General features: G+C 43.7%; 1 protein-coding gene across 1 annotated transcript in view; it reads left to right on the forward strand.

Moving 5' to 3' along the window:
- Positions 1–1,845: 1,845 nt before the first annotated feature.
- The window catches only part of GPAM (glycerol-3-phosphate acyltransferase, mitochondrial), a 61,434-nt gene continuing 44,343 nt past the window's right edge, over positions 1,846–18,936 (forward strand). Inside the window, exon 1 of the mRNA XM_033130247.1 lies at positions 1,846–2,065. The gene's annotated coding sequence lies outside the window, so the exon portion shown is untranslated. The remainder of the gene's footprint in view (positions 2,066–18,936) is intronic.

The raw sequence follows: 18,936 nt of genomic DNA on the forward strand, positions 1-18,936 counted from the left end.
AATGGCTGCTTTACTAGCTCTATTCCTATAGATAAGGTATTTAATCTTTCTGAGCCTTGAATATAAATTTTTTAAACACAGGCAATAACAACTATGTGTTGCTCTCATGGCCGTTTTCTCCATAAATAATGACGAAGCTCTTTTTTATTTCTTGATTCTTTTCTCTCCTTGAACTACACATTCTAGAAGCTAAGACTGCGTATGTAAGAGAAGAATAAAGAGCTGTTTTGTGTGTGAGGAGCTGGAGTAGAAAGAACATAAGGCTTCATAATTCTGGCTTCAATTCTTGGTTGAGTGACTTCTGGCAAGTTACTCAAACTTTCTTATTCCTTGTGATCTCATCTTTCAAATGGCAATAAAAATAATATGTCTCTCATGCCTAGGGTCATGGGAGGATTACATGGAGTGAATGTATGATGGTGCTTTATGAATTCTGGAAGTCTGCGGACACCATGCTTAGCTACTGCTAGGATATTCTAACTTCTGGTGGAGAGAAGCACTTCAGAGGCTAGTTTTCTCATCTGCTTTGTTTCCTTCTTGTTTCTCTGCTATGGGGTTGTGAATCTGGATAAAAGGGAGTGGACACTTGTACACAAATGTCCGTAGCAGCATTATTTATAACAGCAAAAAAATGGAAATGATCCAAATGTTCAACAATGGATGAACAAATTGGAGTATATTCATACAATGGAATATTACTTAGCAATAAAAAGAAATGAAGTGAAACTTGAAAACATCCTAAGTGAAAGAAGCCACTCACAAAGATCACATACTATATAACTTCATTTGTATGAAATGTCCAGATTTGGCAAATTCATGGGAAACACAGAGCAGATTGTTGGTTGCCTAGAGCTGGGGAATGTGGGGATGATGGGGAATGGGGAATGACTACTGATGAGAAGGGCTTACTTTCTGGGGTAATGAAATGTCCTAAAATTGATTCTGCTGAGGGCTAGATTATTATTCTCATAACCAAGGGGATCCCCTCAATTTCCTTTAAGCATCGAGCTATAATATATCGATGCCATTTAAGGGTTTATTTATATCTCCTCAGGGCCTATAAGAACCTTATAGGAACCTAGCAGAGTTCTCCCATTTAATCATTGCAGCAACTTGGCAAGGAAGGGGCTAAGTGACATGTTCAAAGTCACAGAGCTGGAAATACGTCGGGCCATTATTCACTCCCGGACCTGTAGAGTCCCCAGAACCCACCCTCTACATGATACCTCTGTGGCCTAACAGAGCACTGATAACATTGGAAGGGGAGGGTGGCTAGAAAGGATGACAAACATAGAGAAGCTCCAAGTCACTGCTGATTAACGACCCATAGGAAATGCATGTTGAGCAGCTCCAACCTGTGAGAGCAAGACTAGGGTCTCCATAACCCCTTCGGGGACACATTCGATGAGTTGCACATCTGGTGTCAAATGTGTTCACCCCCTGGTGACCCAGTGCTGCTCAGCTCTGCTCAGGCCTGGTTTCCTGGTGGCAGCAGCAAGAACTCTGGACAATGTGGAAGCATCCAGGCGAGGAGCTGGGTGCCCCCTGTGATCACTCAGGATACTCAGCTATAGCCTCTGGGCCAGGCACCTCCCTTGAGAAGGAGGTTCCTGAGCTCAGAGCTCCACTCCCCTGTTAGAAACTCCCCATCAGGCACAGCTAAGAAGACACCATCGCAGCATCATTAAATTATAACAAGCCCTGAAACTCACTCCAGAAGCCTGGGTCTGTTTGTCCTTGCAGTTGGAAGGAAGCATGTGATTGGCTGGCCGAGCTCAGCCTAGCAGGCCTTATCTCTAGCTGGTTATTATTTGATTAAAGAGGCTTCCTCCTCCTAGAGTGTTTCAAAACTGTGCTGGGAGAGTTTGCTGCTGCCTGGGGAATTTTCTGGGGTTACTGCCGAGCACCCAAAGTCCTTCAGACTCTGGCCATACAAACAGGAACCCACTGGAACATTTTATTCACTCCCACGAAGGCTGGGACTGGCTTCTCCAGAGTCTTGATCAGCTTTGTTCATCAAGTGGTTGGAAATACTTCCTCAGACACTACAGAGTCAAGGATACAGGTATTAAAAAAAAAAAAAATTATTTTGGGGGAAACTAATTTCTTAGAATGTCATGACATTAGAAATAGGGATAACGTCGGGGGTGGCTGGGACAGCAAAGTGAAAAGCAGAGAGGCGGAGAAAGTGGAGGAAGGAAGTAGAAGAAAAGAGAATTCAGAATCTTGGAATTCTGCAGAAAGGCCAAGCCGAGACATGAGTTGTTTTCCACTGGAGCGAGGCATGAGCTCAGATTATGCTGTACCATTCATGTCTGCATGTTTTGCTGCCCATGTTTTGCTAATCCTTCCTGCGATCTAGCTCCTCTCTTGGCTTCCTCGTCACCTTTCCCTCTGGCTCAGAACCCCAAAGTCCTCAAAAGGGTTTGGACACTTTATGAGAAATCCAATTGCTTTAGCTTGAAACATCAAGTCTGATTTGCCAATGGGACACGGCCTTCAACGGCTCTGCGTGGTGGTACCAATCCTTGTGATGTTGGCTACAGAGAAAGAGGAGTAAGGCCGAGCACCTCATATCTGAGAGTTTGTTTCCCACTCTGAGATCTGGGTTTGGTGTGTGTCGTCCATTTTCGTTCCCATCAAACTCCCAACTCTGTGGTGTTTTCTGAGCTTGAGTCGGGCAGACAGAGCTTTATGTCGGAGGACTTTCTTGCTCTGGACGAAAGCTCGACTCCTTGTGGCACCAGCAGGAATTTGACCACCAGGAATTTAGATGAGAGACAGATGAAAGGGTGGCCTTCGTCCTCTCTAATTGTGAGGTTTGGCTGGAGGTGGCCGAGGAGGGGAGGATATGATACAAAACCAAGGAAAACAATGATTTTATTTTGGCATTATGGGGAAAATAATGTTTTTATGGCATTCTTTTCCACGTAATGCCAAAATAAATTTGTCATTCTGAAATTTATTTTAAAACTGATATTTTAAAAATAAGTTGTCTTAAAATTGATTTTTTAAAAATAAGTTTTTCTAAAACTGATTTCCCCCCCTATGCATTTAGGTTAAGAAATAACTATGCCGATTGCCTTTTCTTTCTCTAGTTTTGGTGGCTATCTTAATTCTCGAATGTTTCCATTCTTGTTGTCTTAATCCTAAAGTGTTTGTGGTTCCTGCCTTGTTAGCTGGGGGGGCAGGTGGGGAGCTGTTATCAAGGCTTTGTCCCACAGAGCTTCTCCACAGCAAAGAGGGTTCTTCTTCCTGCTGACCACTTTGTGGTTCCCCAGGGAGTTTTCTCTGCTGAGGCCCCACTGGATTTAGCTGAGACTAGTCAGAGTACTTGCTCTGAGAACTTCATTAAATCGAATCCTGCTTCCCCGCCATAATTTTAAGGGAAAAGTCAAGACGTGAGGGACAAGCCCCGTGCAGGGAGTTATACCTCCTCAACCCCACTCTTCTCTGCTCTTTATCCCTTCATCCCTCCCTTTACCATCATCTGGATGAATGGTCTGGGTCCTGCTTGTCTTTCCGGCCTCTTCTCTCATCACTCTCCCTCTCTGAACTGCCCTGTGGACACTCTTACCATGGTTGACCTTATTGCATGTTGTCCTTTCTGCCTGGAGCACTCTCCACCGTACGCTGCCCCCTGGTCTGGCCAAGTCAACAGATTCGGCAGGTCTCTGAGTAAAGCCACTTTCTCTGGTACTAAGTGAGGGATCCCTGGAATTCACCTTATTAGATCACTGATCATGTTGTCGTATTATCCTTGTTTCCAGCTCCATTGCCTCTACTAGACTTGCAGCTCTGTGTAGGCAGAGACCTTGCTCCCAGCCAGGTCCCCAGAGCCTAGCAATGTCTGGTGATCAGCAGACTATGACTGGTGATAACAGCTAACACTGATAGAGTGACTTCTACCTGCCTGGTACTGTTCTACGTGCTTCACAGTTATTCACTCAGTCCTCACAACAAGGCTGTGAGGTGAGTGACAACCCATTTAACAGCTGAGAAAACTGTACAATAACAATAACTGGTGGACTTCAGAGCCCGTGCTTTCACTCCTAGGCCGCCATGCCTCTTTGGTGCTGAATGAGTCAATGAAAAACAAATGAATGATATCAGGCTAACGGTCAGAATATGGCAACTCTCCCACCTGGTCTGTTGGACGCGTTCACTCGGCTGAGCCTATGGCACACGCACCACACTGCAGGTTGTGAGAAAGACGTTGACAACAGACTTAAGCAGGCACATACACTGGCTGGAGATGCTTTCGGTTCTGAGCTCCATCCTCTCCACCAGGACCTGCTTTCTCCATCGGCCTCTTGCCTACCTTTGTTGCCAGGTTTCCCATCTAAAGCCCGAAAGGGGCTCCAAATCAAGAACTTGGTTCAGCCTTGAAGGAAGTGCTTGAGGAGACTAACATTGGCTGGAAGCTCACAGTAGACCAGGCGCTTGCTAAGGGCTTTCCCTGGCATCTCATTTATCCTCCTAGTGGGGTAGTGGGGTTAGCATCATCGTGCTTTAGAGGAACAAACTAAGGCTTAGAGAACAGAACTAATCTGCCCAGCTGGTAAATGTGCGAGCTGAGACTCAATTGTTGACGTATCTAGGCTCAGAGCCTGCCCTTCCCACATATCAGGGCTTTCACAGACCCGTAGCTTTGCACTCACTGCCTCTTGGTGATTGGTCTTCTCTAATATTCCTGCTAGGCAGATATTCCTCTTTTGCTGTCTGTCTCCCCAGTTGCCGAGTGGGGGTCTCCTCACTGCTATGCAGTCCTCAGCTTCATCCTCCCTGTCTGGACCCGGTTCCAGCATCTGGCTTGACAAGACTGGGCACCTGCTTGAGAACCCGGGCTCTCAGCTGCCCTCAGTCCCTCTCCTCCTCTCTCGATGGGTGGTCTTGGGGTATCTATTCCTGGAACATCCTAGCCAGAAAAGCCTAAACCAAGGCCCCCGGCTTAAGGGAATCTCCCAAGTCTGATAATCTTCATTAGAACAGTAGTATAACATGGGAGAGAGTCATTCAGATCCTTTGCTGAATTTTGCATTTCCTACTTGTTATTTAAATTGTCTAAGTGCCAGTTTTCTCATCTCTAAAATGGGCATAAAACTTCTCTTACAGGATTACTTTGAGAATAGAGATTCTGAGTTTACTAAATCTCAGCATGTGCATACTGTGTGCCAGGCACTGGGATATAGCAAAGAATGAGGCAGAGAAATCTCCCTGCCCTCCTGCAAGTTATAGTTGAATGGGGATGGGGAGCAATAGGCATTTTAAAAAAATCACACAAATAAATAGGTCATTCTCATCTATGATGAGAAAAAGAACAAAGGACCTAATTTAGATGGGGGTGAGGAGCTAGTCAAGAAAGGCGTCTCCGAGGAAGCCAGCGCTTCTGAGCACCTAACGTGCCGCCTTGAGCAGAACGCAGTAGGTGCTCCGTACGTGTGACCCAAGCCAAGCGCCTGCCATTCCCTGGGACTCAGAGTCTGTGAGTATAAAGTGAGGGAGTGGACTGAATGATTCCTAGGACTGAGTTGCCCATCTCTGGCATTTAGGATTCTCTTGGCTTACAACAAGATAGAGCCAGATTAAACAAGGGCCTCCTGACTCCCTCTCCATTGCTCTTCTTCCCCAGCTGTCTCTGCTGCTGGCGAGAGGCTGGGTCCAACGTCAAAGATGTCAAGAGAAAGAATTGGCCAATTCTGTCTCCTAGAATCCCCTTTCTCTTGGCACCTCCTTCCTAGTCTTCAGCTGGAGGCCAGCATCCTCACTCCCCTGGGGTCATTCCTCCCAGATAAAAATCTCTAAGCCCCTTTCTAGGGACTTCGGACAGAAAATAGGTTCTGTGTGTCCTTCTCCCCTTCTTCCTACATGTCCAGCCTGGATGACTAATCCACCTGGGGCAGTCATCGGTTGTGAAATTTCAAGCACAGGCCAGCTGGGAGGGGCGCAAGGAGCTGAGGATCTGGGATGGACCCAATGTCTCCTTTGGCTGCCCATGAGTCTCCCACGGCTGCCCTCCTCCTCGCCCATTTGCCCCCTCCCCCCCCGCCAGGAGCACCATGTTCCTTGCTCACCATACACAGTCTTTTGTGAGCTCTCTGGCCAGGTCTTTAGTGACAGCTCTTGTGAAGCTGGCTAGCATTTTCCCTAGACAAAGCCAGACATTCTGGGAGGCAATGACAAGGCTAAGCTTTCAGAGACTGATGAAAGACAATGACTGACTTGAGAGAATGGTGATGTCAGCATCTTTAATTCTCTCCCATCTTCCCCTGTGGGCGACCCTGTCCCCTGGACCTCCAGAGGCAATACTCATTGTGTCTCCATCTCCTCTTCCTTCCCTGGGCTTGCTCTTGCCTTCAGCTGTCTGTTAGGCAATCCCCACCTATTGTTTGCTGGCCATGGCGCTTAGCAGAACCTCCCTGGGACATCAGTGCTTTAACCAATGATAACTGAAGGGAGCAATCGTGGTGGGAAGACAGGCAGTAGGATTACTTCGAGACACACAACTGTCTTCACTGGTATGCAGGATTTGAAAACCTGTTTGGTGGGGGAGTCATAGAGGATTGGATGCTGACAAAGGAACAGAGATGCCATGCAATAAATAATACACTAGACCAAGAGCATTTCCAAAGAGATTTTGAATAGCAAGTTGTAATCCAAGGCAAATGCTCCCCAAAAGGTCATAAGAGGAAAAAGGCAGGATATTTGCTATGGGAAACTCACCCTCACCATTCAGTTCCTAGAATTCAGTTCCAAGAACCAGCGCCTTGCTAATCCCACCAATGTAGGAGGAGCCAAGTGGCAGGAGCATTTCAGACATATAATGATGGCAAATAAAAGGCGCCATCATCACTCCTGGGCTCTTAAGCGGTGGGGGATGGGGGCAGGAACCCTCTCCCTGCCTGTCCCACCCCTGCCTCACTGCACTTGCTTAGTGAGTGCCCCATTGGGCGGGTGGAAAGTTTAGCTGAGGCTGGTTCTGTGCATTGGGCTTCAACATCCTGCCAGAAGTCGAGTTGGCTAAAAAACCACCCAAAATGAGTCTTGAAGGAAAGCAATATCTATTTCCCTGTGGGCTGGGCTTTCTCTACGGGAAAGGGGTAGTTGCTGTGGAGCTTAACCCTGGCGGCTGCTGCTAACAGTGTGGATGACGTTTTCTTTGAGTCGATTCCAGAAAGTGACTATGAGGAACGAGGGCCTGGGACAACTGAAAAACTTGGGATTGAGAGCTCTTCTTCAACTTGGCTGTGAGAAAACCAGGGGGACCAAGCCACTGGCAGGCCGGAGGTTGGCTGCTCCCCACCCATCCCTGCTCCTGCCCAGACGGCCATAGGGACCTTGGGAAAGGAGCTGAGCTTTTGCTCAATGGTCCCCTGGCACCTGCTTGGGGCAGCAGTAGTCCTGACCCCAATCATACTCTCCTTTGGGCACATTTTAGTTGTCTAGTGGGATGATGCTCAGGTAGGATGGAGGGGGGACCTCTTCCACTGCCCCAGTCAGAAATGGTACACATAATCGGGTAATAGAAAAGGTGCCCTCTCTTCCTCAGATGTTATGGGTCCGTGAAGCAGCACTGTGTGTCCCTGGCTTTGCCGTCACTCCTTCCACTGTCTGCTTCCTACCCCACCACCACTTCCCCACATCTAATTAGCTCCGTGACTCAGGGCAACAAGGTAGTCGCTACTCTCAAGGAACTCAAAGCCCAGTGGAAGAGACGGGTAATTAAACAAGCAAGTTAATGGAGCATTAGAGCGTGGAAAGCGCCACCAGAGAGCAGAGTGGCTTATTCTCAGGGCAGTTCCTGTCCCTCATGTTCCACCCCCACACCCATCCCTGTCCTTGCCCTGGGATACCTTCTGGGTCTCAATCCTAATTCTTTTCCAGGAGACTCCAGTGGTTACTCACAGCACTCACCTTCCTGACTGGAAAAAAGTGCTGGTCTATGACATTTTTTCCAGTCTAGGGTAATGTAAGAAGTAAGGACAAAGTAGCAAGTCTTTGTTTGTTTGTTTGTTTCAAGTGTACAAAGCAACATAGTGATTAGACATATACCCCACAAAGTGATAACCCCAATAAGTCTATTACCTATTTGATATTGTATATAGTTATTACAATATATTGACTACATTCCCTAAGCTGTACTTTATATCCCGTGACTATTTTTTAAATTATAGTTGACATTCAATAAAATTTTATATTAGTTTCAGATGTACAGCATAGTGGATAGACATTTATATAATAGCAAAGATACGGAAACAACCAAAATGCCCCTCAATAGACAATTGGATGAAGAAATTGTGGTACGTATATACAATGGATTATTACTCAGCCACAAAAAAGAATGAAATCTTACCATTTGCAACAGCATAGTCAAAAGTAGCAAGTCTTTAATACAGTTATCTGTATTAAGTCTGAGGAATTTCTCTTTGTTCTGAGAGTCTGTCCTTCCTGCTTGTTGAAATGTTCAAACATTCTTTTATCTAATGATGGTGTTTTTAGATAGTCAATTAATGTTTAGTTTGCATTCAACATCATGGCTGGGCAGAATTAAAAAGTTAGCATCCCTTAGTTTACTGCACTGTGATAGCTCAGAGTACGGGAAGCATTGCCCAACAAGTTGCTTGTCACGAGGTTAACACCCATGTCCAAACCAAGGGGGAGCCCCTGGGGTGTCTTTCTTGGTGTCTGATTTCCCAGTCTGTAGCAGAGTGGCAGAGCTGATATATTTAAATTCCACTCACTTCCCCAAGACACTTAGCTGACTGTGGCAGCCAAACCCTTAAATAGACACTACTGTTTTCTTGGCGTCCCAGGCTCCTGTATGTTTAATGCCTTGAGTATCTGATTTCTGGGCCAAACTCATGAAAATCTAAAGGGGAATTATCCGTCTCAGAAAGAAGTTGCAATGGAAATAAAAGCCATTAGTACCCAGTGTTATCAGGATGTTTAATTTTTCATTGAAATTTCAAGATAAAAGTCAATCTTCAGAGTTGTGTTAACCCAGATCTCCAGCTTCTACTTAGATGCACCTTAGAGACTGCTGGAAAAGACGCCAGTCCTCTCGTTTGGGATAGACTTTTTTGGGCCCTCCATCTGCCTGCTTCAGTTAGGGGATTTGGGGGTCAAAGGATCTGCTATAGTTCAATGAAGTCCCATATTGCATCTGGCTATCTTGTCATTTTAGATATGGTCCCGCTCACTGATGGATAGAAAAAAATGCCCATCAGGTGAGCCAAATCCCAACAACATAAGTGGTAAAGTCCAAAGTCTTGGGCTCTAGTTGAATGTTTCTGTGCTGACAGTTTTTTTAAAAAATAAGCAAGTTGTGCTAGGCTTAGCTATTTAGCTGTAAGGAGGGTTTTGTTTTACCGATTTCGCAGTGTTGGCTTTGCGCTGTGATGACGATTGCAAAGGAGGCTTTCATGTTTGGACTGAGTGCTTCTTGAGGTCAAGGGTTGGCCTTGCGTGTGATATCGATGGACACCTTCTTCTCCTGTCCATCTCTCCCCTGGGACCCAACACACCTCTTGGCACTTAGGAAGCCCAAGGGTTGTCATTAGTGACAATGATGGTGCAAATGACTGAAATGTCTTGGAGAGCATCAGTTGCTATCTTGACTTAATATGATCACATAATCATTCATATTTTTAACTTCACATATAATTATTAAAGGAACATTCTTCCTTTGACTTGATAATTGTGTGCTGATTTGCAACCCTGAGAAAAGGAAGGAGTGGGAGTTCAGTGAAGCTGGTGGGCACCCAAGGCCTCTAGATGAGCACTCTGTTCCTGGGCTTGGTCTCCTCGTTCTCTGGAACCTCCCCTGGCTGCTTGCAGAGATGATCCAGACTGCGGAACAGCAGGCTACATCTACTGTACTTTATCTAATTGTGTTTGGTTTGTCTGGGCTCTCAGGCCAACACAGCATTTCCCACTGAACCATTCTTCTCGTGGAGGCAGCCCTCTGGCTGGTCAGCAGCTTGAGGTCTGGCAAGAACATTGTAGAAAGCTTCCAGGGATATTTCTCATCACGGCTTTGCCATCAACCAGTTGTATGGGCCTGGGCAAGTCTCTTTATCTCTCTGGGTCATGGTTGCCTCATCTGTAGGACATGTTGGACCATATAGGAATTTCTCAACCTCAGAACTATTAACATTATGGGTGAGACCATTTTGTTGTGACACTGTCCTGTGCACTGTAGGATGTTTAGCAGGATCCTGGCCTAACCCACTAGATGCCACCATATTCCTCTCTTCTTTTATGATAACCAAAAATATCTCCAGACATTTCCAATGTCCCCAAAAGAGCAAAGTCACCCCCAGTTGGAAACTATTGGATCAGATGATACCAACCTCAGTTTGAGAAACCACATTAATAGTTGTTAATTCATCCTATTTTATTGAGCTCCTACTGTGTGCTAGACACTGTATTAAGTTTAGCGGTCTAAATATTTCTTCGATATTCTATTGAGAAATTGCCATCTACTTCATGGAATTAGAGTAGGTTGGTTTCTACACAGGCATTGAGGTAGAGTGAAAAAAAGATAGCATTTCTGTTTAGATTTTTACTAGCCTCATCTGTAAAAATGTCAACTTTTACATACTGTTTGCAGGACCTAATGCTCAGTGTGTGTAAAAGCACCTAGGTCATCGTAGGCATTCAACAGTTAAACTCATTCCCCCTCTCTCTTCCTCCACTCCAAAAGATCTGCACAAAACATTAACTTTACCAGTCTTGCTCTGCTATCTCTAGGAATCTACTCTTACCCCACTAAGTGTCCCCAGCCCCTTCCCTGGTCAGGCCAATACCGAGGTTTTCTTAAAAATCTCTGTTTCCTGGAGAGCCCCCACATCTCTTGTTATCACCAGATTGTTGACTTGGTCTGTCCTGAAAGGGATTGTCCCTCCCTAGCAAAGAAAAAGCTTCTCCAATAACCAGAGGTTTGCAGACATCATCGTTTCATGTTTGCTTGTAAACCAAAATGACAAGACGGCATCCAAGATGAGAGGAGCCTACGTACGTGAACCCTCAGCACTGCTCCTCCCGGGGCACTGATTGGGCCATGGGTTTGATCATCACTCCTGGGTTCTCAAGGGCAAAGACCATGCGTTGGACGTCCATGGCAGCTCCTGCACCATCTCCTCCAGGGAAAGTGTCTTGATATTTGGTAGCCTGACATGGTGAAAGGCATCATGGATTCAGGGCAAGGCATTTTCCTCTTGGGTCAGACATGGACCAGGGGCTACAGGGCACATGAAGACAGTGTAGTTCTGAAAAAGACAGAAAGAGAAAGAAGGAAAGGAAGAAAGAAAAGAAAGAAAGAAGGAAAGAAGGAAGGAAGGAAGGAAGGAAGGAAGGAAGGAAGGAAGGAAGGAAGGAAGGATGGAAGGAAGGAAGGAGAGAAAGAAAGAGAGAGAGAGAGAGATATAGAGAGAGAGATAGATAGAGATAGAGAAAGACTATCAATAAAGACATAAATAAAGAACAGAAAGAAGAAAGAAAGAAAGAAAGAAAGAAAGAAAGAAAAATAGTTTCAGGCTCAAATCCCAGCTCTGCCGCTTGATCTGCTTGACTCTGGGAGATTTATGTCACCTCCCTGAACCTCAGCTGTATGCAAAGTCAGTGATCACAGGGGTGCCTCCTCATAGGGAGATTGTGAGAATTAAATAATGGAACACATGGAAAGCATATGGCACAATCCTGGTAGATACTAAATGCTCAGTATAAATCCATTTTTATTAATACTATGAATCATGTAAAATAGTAGCTATAAACAATAATAAATATAGCAAATATTAAATAAACAACAAAGAGATCAATGTTTGGGTGGATGAAAAGGTATGAGATTGACTCATTCTGTTACTGATAAGAAAGAAGGCTCAGAAAGGGAAATGAGGGGAAGGGGTACCCAGGACGTCCCTGCTGGTTAATAGTGGTGCTGGGGCAGATCTTCCATCTCTAGATTCCCCTTCAGATGCTGGCTCTCCCATGCTGGGGCTGCTTTCCGTGTTGGAGAAAACAACAAAAACTTCAGCAATGCTTGTTAAATATGGTAAGGCAGACTATATACAGGATCCTTGAGATAGGTGTAGGGACCACCACCGTGGGATTGTACAGTGGGGGAGAGAGATTGGGCTCAATCTTAACAGAGCCCACGCCAGTGGGAATTTATGGCCAAGGAACAGGGGGGGTGGGGGGTCAGTGGATGGAAAATTACGAAGAGGAAAGAAACATCAAGGGTCAGTGGGATTTGGGCTGAACTGACTTACCAGGATTCTTTGCTGCAGACAGACCAGGGGGATCAGACATTCCCTGGGACTGGGGAGAGGATGAGGAACCTGATTAAATATCAAAGGTGGGACTTCTGGCTACACTGACTTAGCAGGGTTCTTGTTAAAACTGGATTTTACAAGTGCATAGTCCAAGCGCATAGATGGGCCTAGGAGAAGGGTGAGGAGCCTGACGAAAGTTAGAATCTTTGTCACCTGCTCAAACATTTAAAGCCTATGTTTAGAAAATTACATACAAATGAGAAAAATGCACCTTTTTGTGTACGAGCCACGTGCACAGAGGGAATCTTTCCTCAAGGTATGAGAGAAATAAATGTTTTGTCTAACGTATTTATAATCACCTAGGAGAGAAAAAGAGCGCTGACCCCTCATTCCTCAAGGCTCCAGCTCACACCAGCCTGTCACTTATGCACAGACAAGGGGTTTTTTATAGAAACCATCTCCTTTGTCCCTTGTCTTCCACTTTCTAAAGTTCAGACTTTGCCTCCCACCTCAGACCCAAGGGACTGGTGAGTTGATCTTTTGTTTTAGTGCTGATCTGCGGTCTGGGCAGATAACCTGAATGATGACACAGCGAACACCAATAAGGTTCACCTCCCAATGAGGCGGCAAGAGGTTGGTCCCTCTGGCTCAGACCTGGGATTCATATCTTGTCTTTCACCTCTTGCCAATAACTCATACACTTGCTTGAGAAGTAAAGACTGCACTTTTTAGGCTCACAGTTGGAGAGAGGAAGAGGTTGAATGGTCCGAGTGACCTGGAGTACTTTGTCCTTTGCGGACTGTTCTGGGCCTGCATGGGATGGAACTTTGTGTGGATCTATTCGGGTGTTGGCATGTGAAATCATGTATAATTACAATATGAATGGGACCTTGTTTAAAATGGAATACCTTATTTGAATTAAACTCTGTCATCTTAAGTGATGGTTATCATTCAATCGCGAAGCTGAATCAGTAGAGTCATAATTCCTACCAGAACTCTATTGCTGATTTTGCCTTTTTTAACCTAGTTTATGCACCTTCTGTCTTTATTTGAAGAGGGCTCACCATGCACTGAACTCACATTTTAATGCTTTTCTTTTCTTCTTCTTCTTCTTCTTCTCCTTCTCCTCCTCCTCCTCCTTCTTCTTCTTAAAAAAAACCCCTTATAGCATCATGTATAGCATAATGATGTAAAGGAGGGATCTGCAAATTACGGCCCCTGGGCCAAATCCTGCTCATCACTTGTTTTGTAAATAAAGTTTGATTGGCACACAACCACATCCATTTATTTATGTATTGTTTACAGTTGCTTTCCTAGTACAAGTGAGTTGAATATTTCTAACAGAGACCCTATGGCCTGAAAAGCCTTAAATATTTACTATCTAGCCCTTTACAGAAAAAGTGTGCTGACTCCTGATTTAGAGTATGAGTGGTGGAATCAAACATACCTAATTAGGTCTTGGTTACTTGCTAGCTTACAACAAGCTAGCTTTGACATTGGAAAAGCTGTATAATCCCTCTGCAACCTACTCTGTACCGTGGGGATAATAGATAAATACCTACGTTGGAGGGTCACTGTGAGAATTCAGTGAGATAGTATTTATAAAAACCTGCAGCCCTCTCCCTGGAACAGAGTAAGTGTTCCATAAATGGTAGCTATTATGCTGATCATTCATTCCTTTATCCAATAAATGTGTATCAGGTGCATTTTCTGTGCTAAGCCTGAGGGCTACAGCAGTGATCCAAATGTAGAAGGTGCCTGCTCCCATGAAGCTCACATTCTAATGAGGAAGATCGACAATATGAAGAAAACAAATGAGTAGATTCTTTTCAGATAATGATAAGTGCTATAAATAAAATAGGATGATACAGAAAAAAATGACAAGGCAGAGAACAGAAAGTTGATAACTGCTTTAGGACTGGAGCATAAGAATGAGTCAGCCATGCAAATGTCTAGAGAAAGAACGTTCCTGGCAGAGGGAACAATTACTACAGATCCTGTGCCAGGGATGCGCTTGGGATGATCTAAGATCAGAGAGATGGCCTTGGAGACTGGGGCAGAGTGAGGGACGGGAGATGGGAGAGGACGAGGGAGCAGAGGTCAGCATGGGGAAAAGCACGTGGACACTTGCAGACCCCTGAGAAGGTGTTTGGCTTTTAGAGGAAGGAGTGACATGTGAGACCATAATGGGGCAGAAATGTAACTGGGTCCTTGGCCTCTCTCTATGGCCTTTGTTGTACATATATTATTCTTCCTCTTTGGTCTCTGGCATTGGTTACTGTTGGAAACAGGAAATGAGTGGGGGCCTCGTGTGCCCTCGTGAAATGACAGCTTTGGTTGCGGCACGCTCATCACACTGCCCCGGCTGGACACGGCCACCTCACTTGGACTTTTCTCCTTACAGTACCCCGACTCACCCGAAAGATCTTCTGGCCAATGCCATTACTTCTCTGATATCATTCCTTATCAGGAGCCTCTATTGCTTCTCCAGGTGGAGCACTTAAGGTGAAAATCAGTTAATGTAATCTTAAAACACTCTAATAAATGTCCAGCAACATAAGACCACCAGATAATCATTTTTGTCCCTCGGGTCACTCAGAATCCACAGCTCAGTTCCCATCATTAGCATTTCTTTTGTGTTCGAATCCTTGAACAGGCGTGAAGAGCCCCAGTGATAATATTTTACCTGTTTGAGGTTTAAAAGAAAGCTGTAGATAGCATCAGTTACTCAAACTGTCTCCAGAGTTGCTAATAATAACAGCTAGACAGAACTTCCCAGTTGCAAAGCTTTGCTGCATACTTGGCTCACTCAAAGGTAAAAGTATACCTTTCGTTTACCTACCTTTATCCATTTTGAATGACTCCTCCGCCTCCTCCTCTTGTTCTCTTCATTTTCCTCCTCCGTCATCATGATGAAAACCCTTCATTGGAAAGTACCTTGCTGGCTAATTGTAATTAATACCTCGATTAGAACGTGTGAATGTGTGTTTCTGTCTCATCGTGCTTTAGACATTGTTAAAAGAACAAGATCCAAATTGGGCTACCTTCCAAATCATGCTTTCAAACACTGATTCTTAATCTAGGGTCCACGAATGACCTCAGAGGGTGTTATGAACCCTCTGAAATTGAATGTAAACTTTTACATGTACGTACCTTTTTTTCTCGGGAGAGAGTCTAGAGTTTCATGAGGTTCTCAAAGTGTTCCCTGAATCCAAAAAGTTAGGAGCTACTGCTATAAAGATTTTACTAAGTCCAAGTACAGTCGCTCCTCGACAAATGATGGGGTTACATTCTGACAAACCTATCGTAAGTCAAAATTGCATTTGATACACCTAACCTACTGAACTTCACAGTAGTGGCTTAGTAGCCTAGCTTACCTTAACTGTGTTCAGAATACAACATCCAAAAAAATGCTGGCAACACAGCACACTGGACAGTATTGGCTCTTTATCCTTGTGATCTCCTGACGGACGGGAAGTGGGGCTCACTACTACTGCCCAGCATATGAGAGAGTATCAGTCGTATCACAGATATTGCTAGGGGAAAGATCGACATTCAAAATTTGAAGTATGGTTTCTACTATATGCATATTGCTTTCACACCATCGTAAAGTCAAAAAATTGTAAGTTGAATCATTGTAAGTCGGGACCATCTGTAGAGTTATCAAAAGAAAACTATGCAAACTTGTAACTAGAAAAGGAAAGCTTGTTATAGTTGGATCTGGGGAAGCCTGTGATTCTAAAATAACACATTTATGGATTATGACCTGTGAAAGCAAGTGGGATTGATACCTGGATCAAAGGTAAGCCTTCTTTTTTGAGGACTAGACATTTTCCTGGGAACTCTTATAACTACATTTGCCCATCATTTGTAGTCCAGGGTTTCGTCTTATTTGCCCACCATGTGCCAAGTATGGTCCCAGTGCCTTGCATATTTTAACTCTTCATCCTTACAACAACCTTATAAAGTACGTATTATTACTAGCCTTGTTTTACAGGTGAGGAAGAGGAAGCACAAAGAGGTAAAACCATTGATTGAGTTTACATTCAACATTCCGAGACCCTTTACAGTTCTGGATAATGTAGTTTGTCAAGTTGTAATTAATGGTTCAGAATAATTACCATTTTAGATCCATGATTACAACATGGTGGCCTAATTAATAACAGGATCACTATATGTGTCACTTCTGGTTTTGTGAATAAGAACAGACTGCAGGTCACGTATAGAGGAGAGCTGGCTGACTCCTCTGCTTAATTAGAATTTGGCTAAGAGTTACTATGGTTTATAAAATGGGGTTACTGACCAAGTAGATGATTTTATTGTTCTAAAAATTATCACCACTAAAAAAAATCACTCTGTGTTTATAAGGCATGCCATAACCCTGTAGAGTTTAAAATTAACTAAATCTTATTTCTGGAAGATTAGAATTTCAGTAAGTCCAGGATTCAATCAATTGATGGGATTTTTAGATACCATGTTTCCCCGAAAATAAGACCTAGCCGGACCATCAGCTCTAATGCGTCTTTTGGAGCAAAAATTAATATAAGACCCAGTCTTATATTACATTATGTTAGATAAGACCCGGTCTTATATTATAGTGAAATAAGACCGGGTCTTATATTAATTTTTGCTCCGAAAGATGCATTAGAGCTTATGGTCTGTCTAGGTCTTATTTTCGGGGAAACATGGTATAATTCACCCTTTGCCTAGATTATATTTGTTCAATAATTAATGAACAGGAAACCTAGAAATTTAGATGGACTATCCTCTAAAAACATCACTTATGAATAATACAAAGAGAAACCAATATTGTGGATATTAAAAGTTCATTTAATCCCATCCATATCTATAGTGGTTACTAGGAATTCTATAATTCATGTATATGTGTTAAATTTACATATGTGTTCCAGTGATTTATGGGGGTGAAGTAGGAACCCTGGACTAGAACTGAAAGCCTCTGGAAAAAGTAACTAAAATAATTTGATAACGGGGGAAAATGTTTTGCCATCTAAGTAGAATTGGATGTGCAATAGGAATGAGTGAAGTATACATGTAAGTCACCCTGAGCGAAAGGTCTGGCTCAAAGACCCACCCAATCAGCTGTATAACAAAGAGGGGGTCGATGAAGGGATTATACCCTGTGATCCTGGATTATGGAAAACCTATTATCCAATGTCTTACTTTCATATTGGAGATCATCATTATAATAAATTCCAGATATTTTATGGAATAATATGACGACTGTCAGAAAAGATTTGGTTAAAGCCACAGTTAATTGGATTATGCTTATTCAGGTTTTGCTTTACAACAGGGAATTTAGATAAGTGGAAACTGGGTTGATAACATTCTTTACTTTGGAAACCTCTTCTTTTAGGAAATCTGTATGTTTAGAACATCTGAGACAGTCAATTTTCCAAGAGAAAACTGTGGAGCTTCTATGTCCCCAAAAGTAATAAAACTAAATTTCTTTAAAAGTATTCTAAAAACAAGTCTGAATTGAACTTACATTGATCTTCCTTCCAATTAGACTTAATAAGTAAGGTTCTAGCTAACTTTAAACTCATTAGAAAAAGAATAACCTCAATGCAAAGTACTTCTGCTTCTCTTATCCTCTTCATGAAACAAATTTTTTTTGACAAAGACCGATTCTGAGGGAGAGAAAATAAAAGTCAGTCAGTCTCCAGCCATGTCTAGCTTTCCCTTTCAAATGTTTTCAAATTCCTTCTCTCAAACGTGTTGGACATGTGTGTGTTTGCTTCCCACTCTCTGCTTTGCCTTGTTCTCAGTTGTGGCATTCTGTCCCACGGTGGGCCACCATGCCGTGTTGCTGGTCACCACTGGAGACCTTGGCCCCTATTCTCCCTCGTAGTTATGTCGCTCCCTCTACTCTGGCCCCGGGAGTGGCCTGGGGGAGGAATGGAAAATCTGCTTTTTATTTCTCTGTCAAACTTAGCTATAAGGCTTCCCCAAGACCTGTAGAGTCCTGAGCCCCCCAAACTCTGACTCATGTATTCCTCCTGGAATACTTCTATTCCTCGAGCTAATCTTGTCCAGGACTGTTGATAGTTGTAACAGCCATTTACACACTCTCCTTTATTAAATGGTTAACTAATTATGTCTTGTATTTAGACATTCAACAAATAGATCTGGGGCATCTGTTTTGTGCAAAGCACTGTTTGATGTTAGGAATACAGAGGAAGGGAATAGGAGAAGTCAAGAATGTCATTTAAGTGATAGAGGTATTAATAGATAGTTAATGATAATTCTATAAGTATTTAATTATAACTGTGTTAAGTCCCATGAGGGAGAAACATGACAAGGGGCCTGACTTAGGCTGAGGGTTAGTAAAGGTTTTTATGAGGAGGTGAGATTTAATTATGAAGCATGACTGGAAAGAAAGAGAGGATTGGGTGAGAGACCACTGCCAGCAGAAGAAGCATTTAGTGTAAGGGAAGAGTAGAGTCTGTCTTCCTTGAGGAACTGAAAGAAAGCTAGGGTGGCCAAAGTCGGAGAGAGAAAGGGCAAGTGGGAGGAGATGAGGGTAGTGAAGTTAGCAAGGACGGACTGTGCCAGGCATTAGGGGCCATGTTAAAGATGTTAGTCTTTGTCCTAAAAACTGGAGGGAATAATTGAAAGGATTTTAATCAATCGGAGTGGGGATCAG

Source organism: Rhinolophus ferrumequinum, chromosome 16, assembly GCF_004115265.2.
Source record: "Rhinolophus ferrumequinum isolate MPI-CBG mRhiFer1 chromosome 16, mRhiFer1_v1.p, whole genome shotgun sequence".
Classification (NCBI taxonomy): Eukaryota; Metazoa; Chordata; class Mammalia; order Chiroptera; family Rhinolophidae; genus Rhinolophus; species Rhinolophus ferrumequinum.